The sequence below is a fragment of the Rhinopithecus bieti genome, unplaced genomic scaffold (genome assembly GCF_001698545.2).
Source record: "Rhinopithecus bieti isolate Rb0 unplaced genomic scaffold, ASM169854v2 scaffold_7724, whole genome shotgun sequence".
Classification (NCBI taxonomy): Eukaryota; Metazoa; Chordata; class Mammalia; order Primates; family Cercopithecidae; genus Rhinopithecus; species Rhinopithecus bieti.
Window position 1 is genome coordinate 756513 of NW_016805612.1, and position 11644 is coordinate 768156.

Sequence of the window (11644 nt, forward strand, 5' to 3'; positions counted from 1 at the left end):
ACTTAGGCAATATAAGTAGGGTGAGTTAAAGAAAATGTTTAAAGGTATCACTTTTTAGATTATTGCCAAAATCTGGGAAATAGTCTAGTTCCCATGAGATGTGTTCCTATTATTTGTGAAATCTGCTCACTTACTAACTAGCATGCACTCTTCTGTTCATATTTTGCTTAACTGCCTTGCCAAATTTACACTTTTTTTTTTCAATGAACAGTATTACTATACCAAAAGCCCACTGCTCTTTGTCATATTTTTTAAAATTATAAAACGGAATGTTTAGTCTATTGACCAAGACTTTCTGGTATGCTGTTGCAGCTCTATTTCAGAACATTCCTAATGTAGTGGGAGAAGGTTTTCTTCCATTAAAGGAAGTTAATAGATGTTATCTCTTTCATCCTATGACAGGTGAAGCACTAATTGAGTCACAGTTTCTGTACTAAGGCTCTTTCCAATAAAAATGGACAATCCATGAGGCAAGGATTCACGTATAATACCTTAAAGTAACTTTTATATAAACGTCTTAAATGCATTAGTTTTCTTATTTTATTTATTTATTTATTTATTTTTTTGAGACGGAGTCTCACTCTGTTGCCCAGGCTGGAGTGCAGTGGCATGATCTCAGCTCACTACAACCTCTGCCTCTGAGTTCAAGTGATTCTTCTGCCGCAGCCTCCCAAGTAGCTGGAATTACAGGTGCCTGCTACCATGCCCAGCTAATTTTTTGTATTTTTAGTAGAGATGGAGTTTCACCATGTTGGTCAGGCTTATTTCTAACTTCTTACCTTGTGATCCGCCTGCCTTGACCTCCCAAAGTGCTGTGATTACAGGCATGAGCCACCACACCTGGTCTTTAGTTTTCTTTTCTTTCTTTCTTTCTTTCTTTCTTTTTTTTTTTTTTTTTTTTTTTTTTTTTTTTTTTTTTGAGAGGGAATCTCACTCAGTACCCAGGCTGGAGTGCAGTGGTGCAATCTTGGCTCACTGCAACCTCCGCCTCCTGGGTTCAAGCGACTCTCTGCCTCAGCTTCCCAAGTAGCTGGGATTACAGGCGCCTACCACCACACGTGGCTAATTTTTGTATTTTTAGTAGAGACGGGGTTTCACCATGTTGGCCAGGATGGTCTCAATCTCTTGACCTTGTGATCCACCCGCCTTGGCCTCCCAAAGTGCTGGGATTACAGGCGTGAGCCACCGTGCCTGTCCATTTTTTTTTTTTTTAAAATATGATCAAGCAGCCAATACTTTGTTTTAGTGTAAGTATTAGTATTTCAGGAATTTGTTTTTTCTCTTATCTCTTCTGCATTAGGTCAACTGAGTAGCACCTTAAAGAACTCCCAGACCCCAATCACTACTACAGAATGTTTATTTGTTTGTTTGGGTTTTTTGTTGTTGTTTTTTGTTTGTTTGTTTGTTTTTTAGATAGGGTCCTTCTCTGTTGCCCGAGCTAGAGTGCAATGGTGCCATCACAGCTCACTGCAGCCTCACCCTCCTTGGCTCAGGTGATCCCCCCAGCTCAGTCTCCCAGGTAGCGGACTACAAGGGTGCATCATCACACCTGGCTAACTTTTGTATTTTCAGTAGAGACAAGGTTTTGCTATGTTGCCCAGGCTGGTCTCGAACTCCTGGGCTGAAGTGATCCTCCCACTCGGCTTCCCAAAGTGCTGAGATTACAGGCATGAGTCACGGCACCCAGCCATGAATGATAATCTCAATGTTGATTTCTAAATCAATGTTCACGATGGATGACAAATCCAAATATCAATTCAAATTGCAATAAATTAATCATTGTCACCAAAACCATGATTTGTCCCTAGTTTTTGACACTTTATCACTGAATGTATCACCTTACAGCACCGATCTTCCTGACACCCTACTTCACTTTCAGTTTACTGCTTACTCCTGGCCACCTTAAAGATAGGCCTGGAATGGTAACTCTTCTTCAGCAGCCAGGAAACATTTAAAAAGTAAGGGCCGGGCACAGTGGCTCACGCCTGTAATCCCAGCACTTTGGGAGTCCGAGGTGGGCGGATCACCTGAGGTCAGGAGTTTGAGAGCAGCCTGGCGAACCTCTGTCTCTACTAAACATACAAAAATTAGCCAGGCATGGTGGTGGGTACCATAATCCCAGCTACTCAGGAGGCTGAGGTAAGAGAATTGCCTGAACCCAAGGGGCAGAGCAGTGAGCCGAGATCACACCTTTGCACTCCAGGCTGGGTGACAAGAGCAAGATTCAATCTTAAAAAAAACAAAAAAAAACCTTAAAGACAATATTGGGCTTCCCACAAGAATGTGTGGCAAATTCAGAAAACACAACAAAATCCCCCCAAAAGGCATGTACCTAGAAAAAGACAGGTTTAAACTAACTTTAGGCAAGGACTTTGCTTCCTGGTATTTCCAAATCCCATTTCCCGCCACTGGTGCTTGGATGACCTTGAGTTGACACTGTAGTTTCAACTCCATATCTAAGACCAGTAATCATGGTGTCATACAATCCACTTCATGTCTGCCTTCCTCTTTAATGGGGCAGGCAAACAACAGCAACTCTCCCGGAATTAGGGCAGACAACCCTTACAAAATCACTAGATGAATCATGCCTACTTCATATCCTGAGCAAATCTAGGTCCACTTCCAACAGTCTACTAACAATAACCAGAAAATACATGCAGAACTAGCTGCATCATGAGCCCATCACGAGTTAACTGTTTCAATCTCAGAGAACAAGTTAATTCCACGCCAATGATATAGATACAATTTTTTTAAAAATAGCACTCACATCTCTAGCTCTGTAACTTTTATCTACTCAAAAGTTTTATTATAGAAGACATCAGAAATATGTAAATATAAGAATAATAATGGCTTATTTTAGGTTCATTGTCTATTAATTCTCTTTCTTAAAATCTAAGCAACAGGCCGCGGGCATTGGCTCATGCCTATAATCCCAGGACTTTGAGAGGCCAAGGCCAAGATCACCTAATGTCAGGAGTTCAAGACCAGCCTGGCCAACGTGGTGAAACGGTCTCTACTAAAAATACAAAAAGTAGCCAGGTGTGGTGGCAGACTCCTGTAACACCAGCTACTTGGGAGGCTGAGGCAGAAGAATCACTTGAAACTGGGAGGCAGAGTTTGCAGTGAGCCAAGATTTGGCCATTGTACTCCAGCCTAGGCAACAGGAGCAAAACTACATCTTAAAAAAGAAAATAAAATGGAAGAAAGAGATCGCCTCGGTTACCTAGATTGAAGTAAAATATTTTAAAAGTAATTATATCCTTGATTTTCCAGTGGCTACTCCTTTTCTCAGTTTGTGCACTCATACAATAGGAAACTAAAAACCTATGGAAAAGAAGAGCAATATAAACACATCAACACATCAAACACCTAATTTCTGTGATTGTACATTAAACCTATACCTGATTTTCCATGCAAACAAACCATAAGATATATGACAGGATGTGTTGTATAACAGTCATTTTTTGATCAAAGGAATAAAAGAAAACATACAGTTTTTCCTTTCCCTTTTTTTTTTTTTTTTTGGAACAAGATCTCCCTCTGTTGCCCGGGGTGGGGGGCGGGGCACAATCTGGGCTCACTGCAACCTCTGTTTCCTGGGTTCAAGCAATCCCCTCACTTCCACCTCCCTAGTAGCTGGGACTACAGGCATATGACACCACGCCTGGCTACAAACATATTGATTTTAACAAAGGAATATTTTCCTGGTACTAAATTCAAACGTAAAACTTTTACAGATCCATCTTCAAAGAGATTTTGAACTATATACAGGACAAACAGTCATTTGATAATTTCTTTGTAAACCTTTATGGGCCTCATTTCTTTAACAACTTGGTGAGAAAGAACACTTTAATTAAATTAATTAATTAATTAATTGAGACAGAGTCTCCCTATGTCACCAGGCTGGAATGCAGTGCCGTGATCTTGGCTCATTGCAACCTCTGCCTCCCAGGTTCAAGCAATTTTCCTGCCTCAGCCTCCCAAGTAGCTGGGATTACAGGGACGCGTCACCACGCCTGGGTAAATTTTGTATTTTTAGTAGAGACAGAGTTTCACCATATCGGCCAGGCTGATCTGGAACTCCTGACCTCGTGATCCGCCCACCTCTGCCTCCCAAAGTGCTGGGATTACAGGTGTGAGCCACGGCACCTAGCGAAAGAACACTTATAGAAAATAATAATAATAATAATACATTTATACTCAATAATGGTGGACCTGGCCAGGCACGGTGGCTTATGCTTGTAATCCTAGCACTTTGAGAGGTCGAGGTGGGTGGATCACTTGAGGTCAGGAGTTTGAGACCAGCCTGCCCAACATGATTAAACACTGTATCTACTAAAAATACAAAAATTAGCTGGGTGGGGTGGTAGCGCACCTGTAATCCCAGCTACCCAGGAGGCTGTGGCAGGAGAATCGCTTGAATCTGGCAGGCAGAGGTTGCAGTGAGCAGACATCACGCCACTGCACTACAGCCTAGGTGACAGAGGAAGACTCTGCCTTGGAAAAAAAAAAAGGGTGGGGGGTGGACCTGACCGCAGGTAGTAGGAATGGGGAGGAGAGTATGAATAGGAGTTAGGAGTGACTACTCAAGTGAGAATTTGAAAAAGGAGCCTTTGCAATCACCCTTTCTCTTTAGCACGCTGTAACTACTGCCCTTCCTCTAGGCTTTCTCTAAGTCGATGTTACTCAAAGTCTGGTTTGTGGACCAACTGCCGATCTGCAGACTGACTGTTAACTGGAATGCAGGGAGGTCAATTGCAAAATTGAGAGTAAGTATTTAAAACTTTTATAACAATTTGACAGAATTACTTTTTGAATATTGAATCTAATAAATTAAAATGTAAGCTGACCCTTTTAATATGTTTAATATTTTATTTTCTTCTAATTAATTTCATTGTGTTTTATAAAAGTGGCATCCTGCAACAGATTGAAAGTTTAAAAAACAAAACTTGTTCTTTACCACAGATGAAAACATACTTTAGGCCTCTGTCTCTCAAACTTCAGTGGTCACGTACTACTCTCATGATTTTGTCATATCTGTATACCAATTTTACCATTTATTCAATAACTTTCTTTAAACAAAAATTGCTTTTTAATTTAAATACTTTTTTTTTTTTTGGAGACAGAGTTTCACTCTTGCTACCCAGGCTGGAATGCAATGGCACGATGTTGGCTCACTGCAACCTCTACCTCCTGGGTTCAAGTGATTCTCCTGCCTCAGCCTCTTGAGTAGCTGGGATTACAGGTGTATACCACCACGCCCGCACTAACTTTTATTTTTAGTAGAGACGGGGCTTCTCCATGTTGGTCAGGCTGGTCTCGAATTCCTGACCTCAAGTGATCCACCAGCTGTGGCCTCCAAAAGTGCTGAGATTATAGGAGTGAACCACTGCACCGAGTCTTAAGTATATTTTTAATGATACTATATCACCACCATAATTACTACATCGCTGTTGTAAATAGAAAATTACTGTGAAATAGAATACCATGAAAACAAGATAATGTTACTTAATTTAAAATAATAAAATAATATTTGAGTAATGACAAATCTAATGGGTTTGCAAAAGTGCACACCTGAAAATCAGCAAAAAGTATTAAAATAACTGGTTTTTTCTTTCTTATCAATCAAAATGAATATTTAGCTCAATGTTTCTCAGTTCAAGTCAAAGATGAGCTGAATATCTAAAAGCTATTTAATGTCCTTCTCAAGAAAGGCTGGGTATTGAAAATTAATTCCTAATTTAGTTTATGTAGGCATTTGTTCAACAAATGTTATTTTCCCCAATAGGATTCTAAAGTGAAATCTTGCATCTTTCAAATGGGTCTGGTTATTTGGTAAAACCCAGAAAAGTGATTTACCAAAATTTTCTTGCCCTGAGTAATTGCCATCTGGTTTGAGAAAATAGCTTTTATCAAGTGGTCTCTTCGTAATTTTGAAATGTTTTCAGCAAATTCTTCAGATGAATTATTTTTTTAAAAAACTACAAGTTTTTTCAATAAGTATTGCTGATGGAATGAATGTCAGTTTCAGAATCTGTTCCTAGGATCCTGAGCTTACCATTTAAAACATGTGAGATACATATATGCATAGGACAGAAATACATATATAAACATATCTATCATAGCTTTATCATATATGGATGAAGTCTTATTTAATTCTCTCTCAGTGGAAACTAGTGTTCAAAGAGATGTAGTGATCTCATTCGATCAACAGTAAGCAAATATTTGTTGACTGTGTACTGGGTCACAGGCACCATCCCAGGCTTTGAGACAACAAAGAGAAACAGAATAGACACAGTCAGATCGTTTGTGTCCTCGTGACAGTTGGGGCAGAAGAGAGAAGAAGGGCGGTAACTTCCAATAGGGATAAGCTATGAAGAGGAGCAGGGGTCACTCAAAGAAGTCCTGTCTGGGATATCTGGGGGAGCAATCAGTCCTGTGAAGACTGGGAAGGGGCATTCCAGACATAAGAAACAGCTACTGAAAAGCCCTTAGGACAAAAACAAGACCGGCATGGCCAGGAAGCAAAGAATGTATGGCTGAAATCTACTGAGCCATGGTGAGCTTTATAGTCACATAAGGCCTTGTAACTGTGATGAGGAGTTTGGAATTTATTCTTTGCAACGAAAAACATGTGGAGGGTTTTAATTAGAGAGATGACATAATCTGATTTCATTTCAAAAATATCCTTCTGGATACTGTGTGAAAAGGGAAAGAAGATACAAAGTCAAGGGCTTGTCTGTTGGCTCAGCAAGAAGCAATGGTGGCCAGGCACAGTGGCTCAAGCCTGTAATCCCAGCACTTTGGGAGGCTTAGGTGGGCGGATCACGAGGTCAAGAGGTGGAGACCATCCTGGCCAGCATGGTGAAACTCCGTCTCTATTAAAAATACAAAAATTAGCTGGGCGTGGTGGCGCCTGCCTGTAATCCCTGCTACTCAGGAGGCTGAGGCAGAAGAATCACTTGAACCCGGGGACTGGAGGTTGCAGTGAGCTGAGATCTCACCACTGCACTCCAGCCTTGGGTGACAGAGTGAGACTCCATCTCAAGAAACAAACAAACAAAGAAGCAGCAATGGTGACCTGGAGGAGAATGGCAGTGGTAGAGATAGAGAAGTGGGTGGACTTGAGGGTAGAGTTGACTAGAGTGGCTGATGTGTGAGGGAAGATTTAGGAGAAGAGAGAAAGAGCAGAAAAGACTCCCTGCTTCTGGCATGAGCAAATCTCTTCTGGTTTCACAGCCTAGGAAGCAGCAGATCCTATTTTAAAACCAAGGCTGTCTGACTTCAAAGCCACTCTTGACTCCATTTTTCTTTTTTTGGTGGCTGCTGAATTGAACCCCAAAGTGACAGCTCCCTGGTCTTCCCCCAACCACTTAATCCCAAACTCCCAGCATTAAGCCTTTGTATAGCATGGGCTCTCCCCAAACCCTGAACCTCTGGATGCTCAGCAAATAGATTCTCAGAGCAACCGGAGAGGAGGAAATCTGGGATCAGTGTTGGAACAAATGCAAAACCCGCCACTGAAGGCCTGGTGTTAGAGAAACCGCCACCCTTTCCCTGCGCCATCCTTATTCTCCTAAAATTCTCGCTTCATCACCCCCACTCTCCTTCCCCTTGTGCTTCAAGCCGTCTCTAGGCAGTTCTGTGTGGGTCTGTGTACCAGGAAAGGTCATCTCACCCCCTCTGTGCTACAAGAGGCATAACTGTGGCTCTAGGAACACTGCACTAGGTAATTCCTTCCATCCCTCCTGAAGGAGATGGAGGAGAAGCAGCAGAAAGTGCTTTTAGGGAAGTCAGAGCAGGAGAGAATAGTTTCTGGTGTCAGCCATGACAGCGAATCCAGTGGTAGGAGAAATGAAAGGGGTGATTAAATTTGGTTGATGGGAGAAAAGCTTCAGAAGGGTACAGGAGTGTGACTGCCTTACGGTAGACCGAGGCTGGGGAACAGTGAAGCGGTGGGACAGAAGCATAAAGTAAACTTTCATGCAATCTCAGCCACAGTGACAGGAAAGGGGGAAGTCGATGTGTAGCTGAAGGAGAAAGCAGAACCAAGATGAGTGATTTTAATAGAAGGCACATAGGAAAGCATTTTAAAAGTGTTATGCAAATACAAAATTATTAATATTTGGCCTTATCATATGCTGCCTTTTACTTATTTATTTATTTTTGAGATGGAGTTTTACTCCTGTTGCCTAGGCTGAAGGGTAGTGGGGCAATCTCACCTCACCACATCCTCCACCTCCTGGGTAGCTTGGATTGTAGGCGTCCACCACCACGCTTGGCTAATTTTTTGTATTTTGAGTAGAGATGAGATTTCACCATGTTGGCCAGGCTGATCTCGAACTCTAGACCTCAGGTAATCCACCTGCCTTGGCCTCCCAAACTGCTGGGATTACAGGTGTGAGCCACTGCGCCTGGATTTATTTATTTTTACATTAATGCCCTATTTCCCTAAACAAACTCAGAGTGAAATAAATCATGCTTAATACTTCTTGGGATCACCAACACAATGTCCTACACATAGAGAATAGCCACAACTTGATTACTAAAATATAAAGTCAAAATAGGTTGGAAATCTCCAGGATGATATCATACATATGTACACCGTTCCCAAGTAACGGGTTTACTATACTTTATGTAACTTGATAATAGATATTAAGTCCTATGTTTCTTTGTACCTGTAAAACCCTAGAAGCTTGAATATAGTAGGTACTCAATTAATATTTACTGATATATTTCAATTGCATATATTAGTTAACCTCTAGTTCTGAGTTCAAATGACAAACCATCTTTTGGCAATAACCAAAATTACAATGTAATTACCTTAAACTGCATTCAAATATATGGATTATTTTACCCTTTCTCCGGTGAAATCCAAATATGCTATTTCACCAATTAAACTACTCCTTTATCAAAGTTCCATTAATCTCCTGGAGGTAGCATTGTGCTCATTAACTAAATGTCAGGTGAGCACAGAAGCGACTTTGGATTTCACTTAATAAACCAGAGCAATTTAAAGTAATTAGTCACATCTTGTGAAAAGAAGCCAATGTGTAGCCAGTTTAACCTGCTCGAGATCTGTGGGTGAAAAAACTCATAAACCGAGGGAGACTAGGGATAGGAGCCTTATTTCCTTTGCCAAGGCTTTCAAGTCAAGCAATTATTTACCCTAGAAAAAAAAAAGCTGACTTTAGGAAAACTTTAAAAAGCCATCTCAGGTGTTTGCAGAACACTTAAAAAATGTTCAGTTGTCCAATTTACCACCCAGATTTGGCTTATTTATCTGAAAACTTATTTTAGTAACATCTGAATTATAGTTTCTCTTTTAAACTAGTTTCCCACGTTAATGTGATTCACTTTCCAGATTTATGAGCTGTCTTTATGCCATTTGCAATAGCAAATAAATAAATTACAAAATATAAGACTTTATACCCAGTAATTTTCAATATATGCATTATCATTTGGACGTATTTTTAACTCTGCACACTTATACATTATTTGGTGTACTTAAAAACGCATTCAAGAAGAGAATGGAATTAGGCCACTAGTCAATGTAATAGACTAGTTATTATAAGAGATAATCAGGAAAATTATAGATAATTTTTTCTATGATACCAAAAATTTATAGATTAGTTACTATAAAATGAGTTTATTCCACAACTTACAAAGTTACCATAATTAAAGAATAACAACTGTTAGATATTTAGATTCTATAATCAATATTAGCCAAAGACAAAATGATGTGTTTCCCTCATCTAAAAATGACATATTTGGGCCAGGTGCGATGGCTCACACCTGTAACCTCAGCACTTGGGAAGTCTGAAGCACGAGGATAACCTCAGGCCAGGAGTTTGAGATCAGCCTGGGCAACATAGCAAAACCCCATCCCTACCAAAAAAACTTAGAAATTAACCAGGCATGATGGCATGCACTTATAGTCTTAAGGCAGGAGGACTGCTTAAGCCCAGGAGTTCAAGGCTGCAATGAGCTATGATCATACCACTGCACTCCAGCCTAAGTGACAGAGATGCAGCCTCAAAAAAATATATAAATAAAAATAAAATAGGCTGGTGGCGGTGGCTCACGCTTGTAATCCCAGCACTTTAGAAGGCCAAGGTGGGCGGATCACGAGTTCAGGAAATCGAAACCATCCTGACTAACATGGTAAAACCCCATCTCTACTAAAAAAATACAAAAAAAATTAGGCTTTTCGAGGAAGACGCGGTCGTAGGACTTGCGGATCTTTGGTTCGCACGCTCCTGCTCCTGACTCACCGCTGTTCGCTCTCCCCGAGGAACAAGTCGGTCAGGAAGCCGCGCAGCAGCCATGGCTTTTAAGGATACCGGAAAAACACCCGTGGAGCCGGAGGTGGCAATTCACCGAATTCGAATCACCCTAACGAGCCGCCACGTTAAATCCCTGGAAAAGGTGTGTGCTGACTTGATCAGAGGCGCGAAGGAAAAGAACCGAACCTGAAGTGAAGGACGAGTTTTTCGAATGCCTACAGAACCTTTGAGAATCCTAAAGAAAACTCCCTGGGGTGAAGGTTCTAAGACATGGGATGTTTCCAGATATCCCAAGCGACTCTTGACTTGGCCAGTCCTTCTGAGATTGTTAAGCGATTACTTCATCAGTATGCCAGGAGTTTGAGAGTGGAAGTCCATTGCAGATTGCTTAAGTAATATTTTTAATCAAATTGATTACAGTTGTTTAAAAAAAAAAAAAAAAAATATCCGGGTGTGTGGCGAGCGCCTGTATTGCCAGCTACATCCGGGGGCTGAGCAGGAAATTGGCGTGACCTGGGGGGGAGCGGAGCTTCAGTAGCTGAGATTGTGTCACTTGCACTCCAGCCTCCGCGACAGAGCGCAGACTCTCTCAAAAAAAAAAAAGATATAACTACTAACCTGTTAGGTTATAATTACCAAGAAGAGAAGAAAACATATTTACTAACACTATAATCGGAGTTGATTTATAAGTCGACTTATTTAACCTTTAAACTTCCAATTTGATACAGTCCTATTTAGCAGATACAAAATTAGTTTTCTGAATGTAAAATTTATGCAGACAAACAGACTAGACATGGATGGTTTAAAGAAGGTTTGTGGCCAGGCACACGGCTCATGCCTGTAATCCCAGCTTTGGGAGGCCAACGTGGGCTGATCACATGGTAGTCAGGAGTTCAAGACCAGCCTGGACCAACATAGGTGAAACCCATCTTCTACTAAAATACAAAACTTGGCAGGCACGCGGGCTCGCCTGTAATCCCAGCACTTTGGGAGGCCGAGGCAGGCGGATCACGAGGTCAGGAGATCGAGACCATCCTGGCTAACACGGTGAAACCCCATCTCTACTAAAAATACAAAAAATTAGCCGGGCGTGGTGGCAGACGCCTGTCGTCTCAGCTACTCGGGAGGCTGAGGCAGGAGAATGGCACGAACCCGGGAGGTGGAGCTTGCAGTGAGCCAAGATCGAACCACTGCACTCCAGCCTGGGCGACAGAGCGAGACTCTGTCTCAAAAAAAAATAAAAAGATTAAAAAATTAACCAAGCATGGTGATGCGCGCCTGTAGTCCCAGCTACTCGGGAGGCTGAGGCAGGAGAATGGCATGAACCTGGGAGGCGGAGCTTGCAGTGAGCTGAGATC